Genomic DNA, 13,503 nt, shown 5'->3' on the forward strand with positions numbered 1-13,503 from the left:
GCCGCTCTATATTCTTCTCTTTCTAACTCGTTGATAGCAACTATACTTCTCTCCTCCTCTGCCGGCAAAGTTTACATCTCCTGTCAGACATCATGAAACGAAGTATAGTTTCAACTTCCTGTTACATTGGACACCACAACTCTACGATTAACAACGAAAGATCCGACGCCGCCATCGCGCGCGGATTCTAATCCTACTTGGGATGATAAGCTGGTAATTATTTTCCAGAGGTGTTCATCAACTGTAAGGTGAATGTCAGGTAATTCCATACCGAATCCTCAGATCTATTTCGCTATCACGAATTCCATCAACGCTATATAATCTCGTATTGTTTCAATGTCGTTAAATAACCACTGAAAACAAAGAAAGTCTATTGGATTTATACTTACAAATGTTACAGACATGGAAGTTAACACAACTTCTCATTCACTGGTACCGCAACCATCCCGTAGTTAGTATCACTCGAAGTCATATCATCCAAGTCTTGTCAATGTCATCATCAAAGTTTAGGGTTATTCCTTTCCTTAAATTATTCTCAAGGGAATTATATACTTGTATAGAAACTATTCTTTATAAAACTACGAGTTATTTGACATTACGTTCACAATGCCTTAAATTCACGTCATATAATTATAATTCACGTTACATCCATCTATACAGTCACCAAAAATAAAAATTGGTTTCCTATAGTTTATGTAAATTCAAGAGAAAAAAATCAGACAGTTCAAAACATCAAGTCAAAATCTTTAATCACATCTTCTATTATTATAGAAAAATTGTTAAATCAAACATTAAATTCGATAAAATTACTTCATTACAAAATGCTGATCTTTCTCTTTCTTTCTTTCTTTCTTTCTTTCTTTCTTTCTTTCTTTCTTTCTTTCTTTCTTTCTTTCTTTCTTCAATCACATCTTCTCTTATTATACAGAATTTTTTAAATCAAACATTAAATCCGATAAAATTACATGATAATAAAATGCTGATCTTTCTTTCTTTCTTTAATCACATCTTCTCTTATTGTACAGAATTTGTTAAATCAAACATTAATCCGATAAAATTACATGATTACACAATGCTGATCTTTCTTTCTTTCTTTCTTTCTTTCTTTCTTTCTTTCTTTCTTTCTTTCTTTCTTTCTTTCTTTCTTTCTTTCTTTCTTCAATCACAACTTCTCTTATTATATAGAATTTGTTAAATCAAACATTAAATCCGATAAAATTACATGATTATAAAATGCTGATCTTTCTTTCTTTCTTTCTTTAATCACATCTTCTCTTATTATAGAGAATTTGTTAAATCAAATATTAAATCCGATAAAATTACATGATTACAAAATGCTGATCTTTCTTTTTCTTTTTCTTTTTCTTTTCTTTCTTTCTTTCTTTCTTTCTTTCTTTCTTTCTTTCTTCAATCACATCTTCTCTTATTATAGAGAATTTGTTAAATCAAACATTAAATCCGACAAAATTACATGATTATAAAATGCTGATCTTTCTTTCTTTCTTTCTTTCTTTCTTTCTTTCTTTCTTTCTTTCTTTCTTTCTTTCTTTCTTTCTTTCTTTATTTATTTATTTCTTTCTTTCTTTCCTTCTATTTTTCTTTCTTTCTTTCTTTCTTTAATTACATCTTCTCTTATTATACAGAATTTGTTAAATCAAACATTAAATCCGATAAAATTACATGATTATAAAATGCTGATCTTTCTTTCTTTCTTTCTTTAATCACATCTTCTCTTATTATACAGAATTTGTTAACTCAAATGTTAAATCTGATAAAATTACATGATTATAAAATGCTGATCTTTCTTTCTTTCTTTAATCACATCATTTCTTATTATACAGAATTTGTTAAATCAAATATTAAATCTGATAAAATTACATGATTATAAAATGCTGATCTTTCTTTCTTTCTTTCTTTCTTTCTTTCTTTCTTTCTTTCTTTCTTCCTTCCTTCCTTTCTTTCTTTCTTTCTTTCTTTCTTTCTTTCTTTCTTTCTTTCTTTCTTTCTTTCTTTCTTTCTTTCTTTCCTTCCATTTTTCACACCAGCATACAATCCAATACAGTGTTCGCGGGAATATAGGTATCCAAAATGATTTTCATGAACATCACGATTGGACCCTAAAATCCTGCGCTTCTTTCGTCTTCCCCACTCTCCTGGTTCCTGTAGATTGATATTGAAGCAGTACTTACTTACTTACTTACTTACTTACTGGCTTTTAAGGAACCCGGAGGTTCATTGCTGCCCTCACATAAGCCCGCACATTGGTCCCTATCCTGAGCAAGATTAATCCAGTCCCTATCATCATATCCCACCTCCCTCAGATCCATTTTAATATTATCTTCCTATCTACGTCTCGGCTTCCCCAAAGGTCTTTTTCCTTCCGGCCTCCCAACTAACACTCTATATGCATTTCTGGATTCGCCCATACGTGCTACATGTCCTGCCCATCTCAAACGTCTGGATTTAATGTTCCTAATTATGTCGGGTGAAGAATACAATGCGTGCAGTTCTGTGTTGTGTAACTTTCTCTATTATCCTGTAACTTAATCCCTCTTAGACCCAAATATTTTCCTAAGCACCTTATTCTCAAACACTCTTAACCTATATTCCTCTCTTGAAGTGAGAGTTCAAGTTTCACAACCATAAAGAACAACCGGTAATATAACTGTTTTTATAAATTCTAACTTTCAGATTTTTTGACAGCAGACTAGATGATAAAAGCTTCTCAACCGAATAATAACAGGCATTTCCCATATTTATTCTGTGTTTAATATCCTCCCGAGTATCATTTATATTTGTTGCTGTTGCTTCCAGGTATTTAAATTTTTCCACTCTTCAAAGGATAAATTTACAATTTTCATATTTCCATTTCGTACAATATTATCGTCATGAGACATAATCATATACTTTGTCTTTTCGGGATTTAGTTCCAATCTTATCTCTTCACTTGCTTCAAGTAAAATTCGTATTTCCCTAATCATTTGTGGATTATCTGCACGATATATGCGTGTACGAATTTGATCCACTCTCTGTAAATGGGTATACCATTTTTATCTGTAATTGTCAATAGTTTCCAGTAAGCCTATGTTACTAATTCCTAACTCCATTCTAATACTTTCATTTCCCATATTGCCATTTAAAGCAACCAGGTGGTTATAATTAAAGAGACACTACTCGCATTGTCCCAGTGTGGACTGTGATGAGCGTATGGCAGTGATAATGTTTGGTAGGTGTCCTAATAAGAGAATGCGGAAGCGATTTACGCGAGAAATAAAATTACGTAGTTACAATTTTCGCCACCAGACGAAAATGTGGCGCTGCAGAAGCAATCAACACATGGAAATGGTACAGAGTGTAAGGATAGGAACAGGAACTAGGCAGAAAAGGTAAAATACGTGACAAAGCTTTAATGTTAACATCCATTATCAAGTAGTTACAAAATATTTTCAGTATGTCCACCTGAGACATCGGCGACATACTTAGGGTTGCCAACTTTTTTAAAAGAAAATACGGGAGACTAAGGAATCGACAAAATTTCACATACAAAATTGACAAAAATATTCGGTTCAATTACTAGAAAACAACTTTATTCTACACTTCGGCAGGTAGGCTTAAATTACAAGTATTTTAAGACAGATTTTGTTTCGCGTAATAGTAGAATTGAAGGTTCAGAGCCACAGTGGACCAAACGCCATTTATTAAAAACGGAGAAAACAATGGTTAAAATTAAGTGATTGCCATAATTTAACAAAACATATAGGAAGATAAAGTATGCACATTAAAACTAAATGATATGTCTATCTTCATTAAACTATGATATTTACCCTTGCTTTCTTCGTTTGTAATAAATGGACCTTGGCCCACTATGGCTTTGAACCCTTTAATTAGGCTATAATTTGCAGCTCTGGTTTGATTAGACGTGTCGTGCTCCTGTTTCGATCATCTGTCCAATTATTGTTCATGAGATAAAACATCCTCTTTATATGAGCATTACTACTTGGTATGTTTAGAACAAAACTCGCCAAATTTTCCAACTTTATAACGTTAACGTGGCTTGATTTTAAACAAGTGAGCAATAAAATTCATTTCTGGCAAGCATTACCTTCTACAAGGACTGCAGATTTTAATGCATCTCTTGAACAACAAAATTCATAACATAAATCATAATCGTTCACGGCAAAATCAAATGTTTAGAATAATGATTTTTACATTACACAAAAATAAGGGAGAAAAATGCTCAAAGAGAATAATAATGCGGGCGCGGGAGTCTTAAAATTTAGAGGGAAATACGGGAGATCCCGGGAAATACGTTAAACTTGACTGAAGATGGAGTGTGGCCTATCAGAGCAGAGCAGAGTGTCTCGACGGTGTTGCAATATGCACGTGCGGGATGGTTGATCAGGGAAGGAGGGGAGCTTTGTGCTGTACATTCCTCCGCTACTGCTGCTGCTGCTGCTGCTGCATTATTTTCATTATTATTATTTGTAGTATTTTATAAACAAAATTACTCAGTTTAACCCTTCAGAGGTGTAGCAAGTTGTTCGCCTGCGTTCTCGTCTTCCTCGTGCCCCTCATCCTCCTCCGAGTCAATCAATTCACTATCCGAATCACTGTCGTCTTCAAGATTTTATCACAATTGATTCTAAAGTTTGATCTCTGTTAATTTGTTTGCGGAAATCTTCTTCTTGCAGCTGTTCTGCATGATGAACACAATTTGATCATCGTTCAACTATCGTACTATCTTTCGTGCCATTATGTTATGTTGATTTTTTTGCCTCGTTACGAATATTTGTAAGAGTATGAACACTTCCAATACCTGCCTCTTTAGTTAATTCCTGCGTTTTCGAAAAGTCAGTGCGAGCCCGTATTTCAGGTAAAGCTAATTTCTTTAAGATTTGTTACACATTGTACAGCTGTCGAAAGAAAAAGTGGCCGCTCTCCTGAAACAAAGTTCCCTTCGGGTATCTTCGGTACAATTCGGAGAAAGACGATGTTACATGTTGTTGGACCACGTTGCCTGATATCTACAGTTATAATTGAAGTATTCTGTAGTTATTCGATAGCGTAATGGTAACGTTCAGGCCTCTTATTCATGAGAGTCTGCGTTCGACTACAACCTCGTGCTTTTTATGTTCTTTTTTGTTATGTTTTTGAGAGAGACAAACTATACATAATGGCTCCTTTCTCTTTTACGATTATTTTAGTAATTAACATCAGGTTCATTAATATATTATGCCATGACTTCATCATTATGATATTGTGGCTGCAAATGGAAAGAAAAAAGATTTCATTCTCATTAAAAATATCTTTTGTGGCATAAACAAAACAAATTTACTGGCGTCGGCCTTAAAACATTCAAACAATTAAGCGTACAAAAAACAAAACAAAAAGCCACAATTCAATATTTAGTCTATCTTCCTCTTATCTCGATCATCTTGCAGTCGAGTGGGCAAGGAATTGACTAGTCTTTGCAAATAGCGACTGTTCTTAGACACGATATTCCAGGCATTCTGAACATACATACATACGTGCTCTGTCCATGGGCAGGTCTTTCATTGCAAACCCAGCAATCTCCAATCTTTCCTATTTTCTGCCTTCCTCTTAGTCTCCGCAAATGATCCACATATCCTAATGTCGTCTATTATTCTTTTCAACCAGAGACCCAACCATTCCTTTTTCTCTTTCTAATCAGTTTCAGCATCATTCTTTCTTCACTAACTTTTTCAAACAATTTTATTTCTTATTCTGTCTGTCCACTTCACACGCACCGTTCTTCTCCACATCCACATTTCAAATGCTTCAATTCGTTTCTCTTCATTTCGTCGTAATGTCCATGTTCCTTCCCCATACAATGCCACACTCCACACAAAGCACTTCACCAGTCTCTTCCTTAGTTCTTTTTCCAGAGGTCCGCAGAAGATCCTTCTTCTTCTATTAAAAGCTTCCTTTGTTCATGTTTACAGTTTTTCTTGAGAAGGATAGGTCTAAATGCGGTAACATCCCGTTGCTTTCCGCACACCACTGTCTCTTTCGCATCTCATTAAATTCCAGGGGGCCCAAACGTGGAGATGAGGAGAGTGGATTTGACTAATTGGGCCCTCCGGACTTCACCGAAAGTCACGGCAAGGGTTAAATATTAATTCTATCAGGATATTTAACTCGATCAGAGACCGGAAATCTCAATTAGCCTTTGCCCCCCGCATCCTGGACTAGCTTCTACGAATCATCAGAAAATCTTAGAGTGTGATTGGGACAATTTTTCCGAAAATGTTTCCCTCGTAGCTCAGAGGACGAACGTCGGAATTTAGATGTCAACGTCTCAGGTTCAATTCCTCGTTACTCCTTTTCATTTTATTGTGGTTCAAGATAGTATAATGTAATAATACAAAAAGAAAAACTAATAGCAGTATTATACAACTGGATTTTTCCAAACTTAATATTAAATTTATGTTATTTATATCGCTAAAGAACGATTACAATATAAATAACAATATTATTTATACAGTATCACTAAAGAACGATAAGAGAATATAAATAATACATATCGGTTTGTTTAATTAATATAAGATATTATATAATACGTATTTAATTATCTAAATAAAATAACCTATTTTACAAAGAAAGATGGTTATTTCTGTTATAATAATTACTTACATAAAATACAGATTATTTATATTGCGAAAGAACAATAACAATATAAATAACTTGAATATTATTTTATAATGCTAATGAAGGAAAACAGAATATAAATAACTTGAATATTATTTATATCGCTAAAGAACGATAACAATATAAAAAACGTGAATATTATTCATATCGGAATTTCACAGATTTATTACAGATGTATTTAAGAAATTGTTGAAGAATAGTAATTAGTAACAGTGTCCTATTTATTCTTCTTGGAGCCAAATTTGTAACTTTTAAAAGTGTGGTTACTATGTTGAAGTGTATGTGTTGTAACGGATGCTTGATTTGTTATGTATGTGAGTCAGTAATGGGATGCTTGATGTCGTCGCAATGTCGTAATTATAGTTTGATTGTGTTTGTGTGACTATTGTGTATTAATTTATGATGTATGGTACGGAAAGCTGCATATTTGTGTTATAGAAGTGTTACGTATGTGTGTTGTTAATGTTTTTGTATGTTTCAAATTGATAACTGATATTTGTTTTGCAATCGCAATGCCTAATTTACGGATTGTTTATGTTTTGTTTACATCGCGTAAGCTAATTTAATTTTCTTTTCCATTTCTCTTTATGCTTATCTTTTTGGTGTATAAAACTATAGCCCTAACATACATATGTAAAATAGGGCTAACCCCCATAATTATTATTCATATCGTTATAAAACGATAACAGAATACAAATGATGACTTGAATTTTATTCATATCTCTAAAGAACGATAACAAAATATAAATAACGTGATATCCATAAAGAACGATAACTGGATATAAATGATAATTTGAATATCATTTACATCGCTAAAGAACGATTAAAAAATAAAGTGAAAACTTAAAAAGGCCCGAACCCACAACCTTTGAATCATTAAACAAGTACTCTACCGCTGGTTTACGAGGCGCAGATATGGAACACTTTCATAGTTCCGGAACTGCTTGTACAAACATATGCATCGTGTAACATCGCCGCGACCCGAAGTGGACTTTGAAAATATTCGCTGTTCACGAGTGCGGTCACTTTTTTTTTTTTTTTTGACAACTGTACATTATTTTTCTACTCTGCATCCTAATAACTTCTCGCCAAGTCTAAGCTCACCCTCTTTACTTGTTCCAGGTTCCAGCGACATATTTGAAAACACACACAATTTAAAAAAATGAATGTAGAATAACACGTTATAAAAATTTATGACTACTTTAAAACACTTAAACCACACGTACTTATTCATTAAAACCACTTGAACTTACGGTATGAACAATCAAGATCAAGTAAGTTATATAAATTACAATAAGAATAACTTTTTCTAAGTGTGACTGTGCTTCCGATTAATATCACAGTACTCTATGAACTGAATAGATTATTATAGACTGCATTCTATATTATAAGGCATGAAGAATAACTGATGCGTGTTATTGTAAATGTTTACACTACTGCCATAAGATAAACAGGCAGAACGTAAATGGAAATAACTCTGCACCCACTTGACATAAAAATATGATTCTTGGACTGACATGACCAATGTAAGCATGTCTACACGTGAAGATAAACAACTACCACGTATTTTTAATCAGTTCTACAGAGCAAGGGATGTACAGAATCCTTCCAGCCCAACTGGGCAACATTGCAGGGCGGGTCTGCTACGTGACTGGTGACAGAGTCTGCTGTTGACCCGCCTCATCTTCATTCAACGCTGAATCTCAGTATAGACATGCAGCATCCGTAAAACGGCTTGATCAGCAGTTGCTTGCAGCATTTCTGGTGTAATCTGTGCTACATGCCGCCGTATGCTGACCTTCAGATCAGCAGAGACCGAACATACCAATGGTAGACGCGATCTTCCGGATTTCCCCACAGCCAGAAGTCACATGTATTCATGTCAGGGGATCTTGCAGACCACGGGTTTGGAAAGCTTCTGGAGATAATGCGTTCATCATTGAATGTTGCATGAAGCAGACTTTGTTACCGATATATGCGGTGTTGCCCCATCTTGCATGAAAACAGAGTTACGTTCTTACAAGGCAGGAATCACTGCACAAGGATGTCCTCATGTCTTGTAGACGTGACGGTACTCCTGACAGGCCCTCGGAGTGTAATCTTCTCAGGGAGAAACGGACCAAGAATAAAGGTGCTTGTGAATCCACACCACACAGTGCGTACTTAGTGCAATGACTGTTCATGCACCACACCGGTTTAGCCGAACCAATATGCGATAGTTCTGAGTACTCACTGCACCTTTCAGTGTAAAATGTACCTCATCAATCCACAGAATATTCCCCGGCCACAAGTTGTCAATATCACTTCCATCCGCGTCGAAAAGGGAAGAGCAAAATCAGGGCGCTGTTGCGGATCATGAGGTTTCAGTTGCTACACAGTCTGAGTCTTGTAGGAATAACAGTGTAAAATTCACCGCAGAACTTTTCGAACTGCTGACCATGGGATAGACAATTCACGTGACACCATTCGAGCATTGGTTTCAAAATTTTGGACGCGTGCTGCATGGTCAGCTACATCGGGATGGATCGCCTCCCTCTCCCTGATGCCACACCCAACTCACCTGTGTCCTCGACGGTTGTGGGTACTGATAAATACGGAGCGATCAAATATACGTATGTTAAAGGATCATAGAAATAGACTTTATTGTGTATGACTTGAGGCTTTCCCGGCGTTTGATATAGAATAACTCTTCTCGGATTCTCAGCCAGGTGAGTTGGAGATTAGATTCCAAGCTTTTGACGGCTAGCTCAGGGATGAAGTGATGTGGGACCATGTCTAGCCGGTATGTATGCAAAAGTAGAGCTTCCCGCTGCGGAACTAGCTCCTGATTGGCCCGCAGCGGGAAGCTCTACTTTTGCATATATACCGGCTAGACATGGTCCCACATCACTTCATCCCTGAAGAAGATGGCAGAGCTAGCCGTCGAAAGCTTGGAATCTAATTTCCAACTCACCTGGCTGAGAACCCGAGAAGAGTTATTCTAGACTTTATTGTGTTTCTTGACATGATTTACATTGTTTGAAAATCAAAGCTCAGAATTATCTATATCATTTTAATTTCATATATAGTCACAAAGAAATATTTTGTGAACAGAAATATAATTAGGATCCATGCAATTATTTTATTAAAACATATTAATTAATGTATAGAGAAAAGTCCGAAAGTAATTTACTTTACGTATTCTTCTCCCTGCAATAACACACTGAGTCCAAATTTTAATTTACTTATATTATTACATTCATTCATTCATAGTGTTATGCCCAAGAGCAGGTCTTTCATTGCAAACTCAGATTTCTCCAATCTTTCATATTTTCTGCCTTTCTCTTAGTCTCCGCATATGATCCATATATCTTAATGTCATCAGATATCTTATCTGCCCCAAACTCTTCTCCTGTTCACCACTCCGTCCAGTGCAACCATTTATAATGCTACTACAGTTAGAATACATGTAGGCTTAGTTAGTATATTCTACTTACAGACTCTAAAATACACTATGTATAAGTAAAATATTATTTATTTATGTTATCAGCACATGGCTCTACTATTGACAAAATCATTAATGTGCTTCCGCATCTGTAAGTGTATTATGTGTTTTATATATGCATATATAATATGAAATTTATCACCCAGATTCCTCCCCAGACGAATCCTATGAAGTAGATAGAGTACTCTTATTACCAGGTATCAGAAATATATGCCGTTATACTACCAGTGCGCTTCGTGCGCCTCTAAGTTTGAGTATGTCTAGAGTTGGGGTGAGTTAACGCAGTTTGAACTCATGCTTATCATCACGGTAAGTTAGTCCTCAGCATTTGAGTGGTTGAAAGCCACTCCTTTGACTTCGAAACAAAACTATCTACTAAAGAAAAATTTAAAGACATAATTTTCTTTGTTAAAGAAAAATTGCACTATTTTAAAGACATTTTATTTTCTATCTGTAGAAAAAACACCTAATATAACATTGACAAGTATCGACCTTATTATTTCACTATGTTAATATGAGGGTGTATTACGTTTTTGTTTTACATAATTGTTCATTTCATGTACTGTTGCAGTGAATAACAAACCACATTTTCAAAGGAGAATGGTTGTCTGTTGCTAGAAAACACAGCCTTATATCTAGAGAAACTTCGTTCCATTTCTGCAGAAACAATGGGAGAATATTTGAAATATTTTACACAGGCATTATTTATCTCAAAATCTGTACCATTATTACAAAGTTCCTCATTTGAAATTAGGTCACAATAGCCTGTTACGAATAGCAGTATTCGGTCGTAATGTAACCGATCAACTAAAGTTCACTGCTGAACGAAACACACTGAAATCCCCCACCCCAATGCAATTACGCACCAGTACCTGAAGTCAGAGGCGCATAAAGCACAATGTAACGGCATACAATTCTTAGCTCTATTTATCACACATTTGTTGGTTGAAGCTCTTGATATGATTATCACCTGTTTTGTAGATCGCAACATAATATAAAGTATTTTTATTTTTCAGATCTAATTTTATTCTCATTAGCGCCATCTCTCAGAGAAATTAGAGTTATACAAAATCTTATAGAAAAACATATAGGCCTAACATTTATTTTGGAAGTTTCAGAGAAAATATACACATTTAAGCTCCTAACATGATTTTCTTTTAAATTCCGCTACGTTTCGGGGGTTTTTCGATTATCGCCGCTATGTCTCCCGAAACCTCAAATTCCGCAAAGCGTAGATGAATTTCGCTACAGTTGGGCACAGTGGACTCAAATGGCGTCTGGCATGTCATACGGTACCATATTTGTACAGCGCCAAATTTTCGTCTGGTAGCGAAAATTATAACTATTTTTTCTCGTGTAAATCGCTTCCGCATTCTCTTATGCTGGTTGAGTGGAAGTTGCTGGTTGAGTGGAAGAGAAGGTCTTATGGCCTTAACTCTGCCAGCTAAAATAAATCATTATTATTATTATTATTATTATTATTATTATTATTATCATAGCCTATTTACCAAATATCACTGTCATACGCTCATTACAGTCCCTGTGAGTAGCGTCAGTTTAATTATAACCACCTGTTATAACCCACCGGGGGCGTCAATTCGTTGAGTTTTCGGTTCCATAGAAAGTGGTGGTATGACCAATGTTTTATATAATTTTTGAACATTTTTTTTCTCACTTTGTTTAATAATATGCGTTAAATTTTACCAATAATCAACAGTAACTTGTTTATTTTAAACCTGTCCAAGAACTTTAAAATTATATTTGTACTGTAGACCAGACCATTCCAACACAGCGTTTGAGGGCTAGGGCGCCCGGACGCTGTCCTGTGTCTGCCTTGGGCGGACCCCACTCCTCTCTGTCGCTGCGGCTGTGGTGGTGTACGAATACATGCGATCGTCAACTCTTCTCGTTTATTCGATGATATTCTGTAGGCATTGCTGAATTATGCGTTCCATCAGTCATTCATTCATCCATATGGTGTACCAGCGTTTGTGCTTAACTTTTATGAATAGCGTTTGAGGGCTAGGGCGCCCGGACGCTGTCCTGTGTCTGCCTTGGGCGGACCCCACTCCTCTCTGTCGCTGCGGCTGTGGTGGTGTACGAATACATGCGATCGTCAACTCTTCTCGTTTATTCGATGATATTCTGTAGGCATTGCTGAATTATGCGTTCCATCAGTCATTCATTCATCCATATGGTGTACCAGCGTTTGTGCTTAACTTTTATGAATAAGGGTACGTACATGCTGGAGCAAGGATAAACGATAAGAGAAATGATCTAGCGACGCTTTGGTATTATCAAAGAATCAAGTGTTCATATCGGAGCAACGAGGACGCGGGAAGCGAACATTTTGATTTATCAGTAGAAGATATTCTATGCATCCACTTAATGAAAGAAGATATATAGAAAATATCAGCTGCTAAGTTAAAGGTTAATGTAACTTAAATACGTACAAAATTGAACCCGTTTCTCATCCCAAAGATAGTATAAATTCGTTGTGTTGTGAGTGGTTCTTGTGATCACATAACATGTGACGAATAAATACACAACTGATTTATTTTGTGAATATCTACAATAATTAATTTAATAAGCCGAAATAATATTAAATCGATTAATATTCGGATATATTGCTAACCACCGGTATTTATACAGATTAATATTATCTTAATCAGAGATCATATGAACGACAAGAGTGAAGAAAATGGAACTTTGGTTTTTCGTCGCTTTTATCGTGTATCTTCGCTTTTATCGTTACTCCAATATGCACACCTCAATGACAATGCATGCATCACTTCTCTCTGATATAGCATCGCTGCTTCTTTTATCGTTTACCGTCGCTCCAACGTGTACGTACCCTAAGAATGAAGAGAAGTGCATCGATAGTGGGTTCAGGATTTAACCCCTCTTGGGAGGGCTTGTATCTTTCTACTCTGACAACAACAATGTTCAATGTCAATATACCATATCAATGTACGGGCAAAAACGTATACATTAAGCGTCACTTTGAAGTTAAACATTCTGATACCCACGCTCATATTATCGCCGAAGAGAGGAGGGCAGTAATAACGAAACTAAAGGTCGAAATGCAGCCATTTTACGACGATGTAAATGTCATTTCAGCTAATTAAGTACTCTAAGGGCAATATGATTAAATTAATGGTTAGGTTATAGTAAGTTTATTTTGAACAGTTGTCAACAATGTATGGGAATTATTATAAAAACGTTTGTTAAACTTTTAAAGGAATTTCTGTCCGTTTAACTGTGTATGTATTTTTTGTATAGTGACAATGTCATTAAAAATTCATTTTCCCTTTATTTCGCAGCACATTGAACCAAATTCCGAAAGAGCT

Source organism: Periplaneta americana, chromosome 3, assembly GCF_040183065.1.
Source record: "Periplaneta americana isolate PAMFEO1 chromosome 3, P.americana_PAMFEO1_priV1, whole genome shotgun sequence".
In the NCBI taxonomy this organism is placed as follows: domain Eukaryota; kingdom Metazoa; phylum Arthropoda; class Insecta; order Blattodea; family Blattidae; genus Periplaneta; species Periplaneta americana.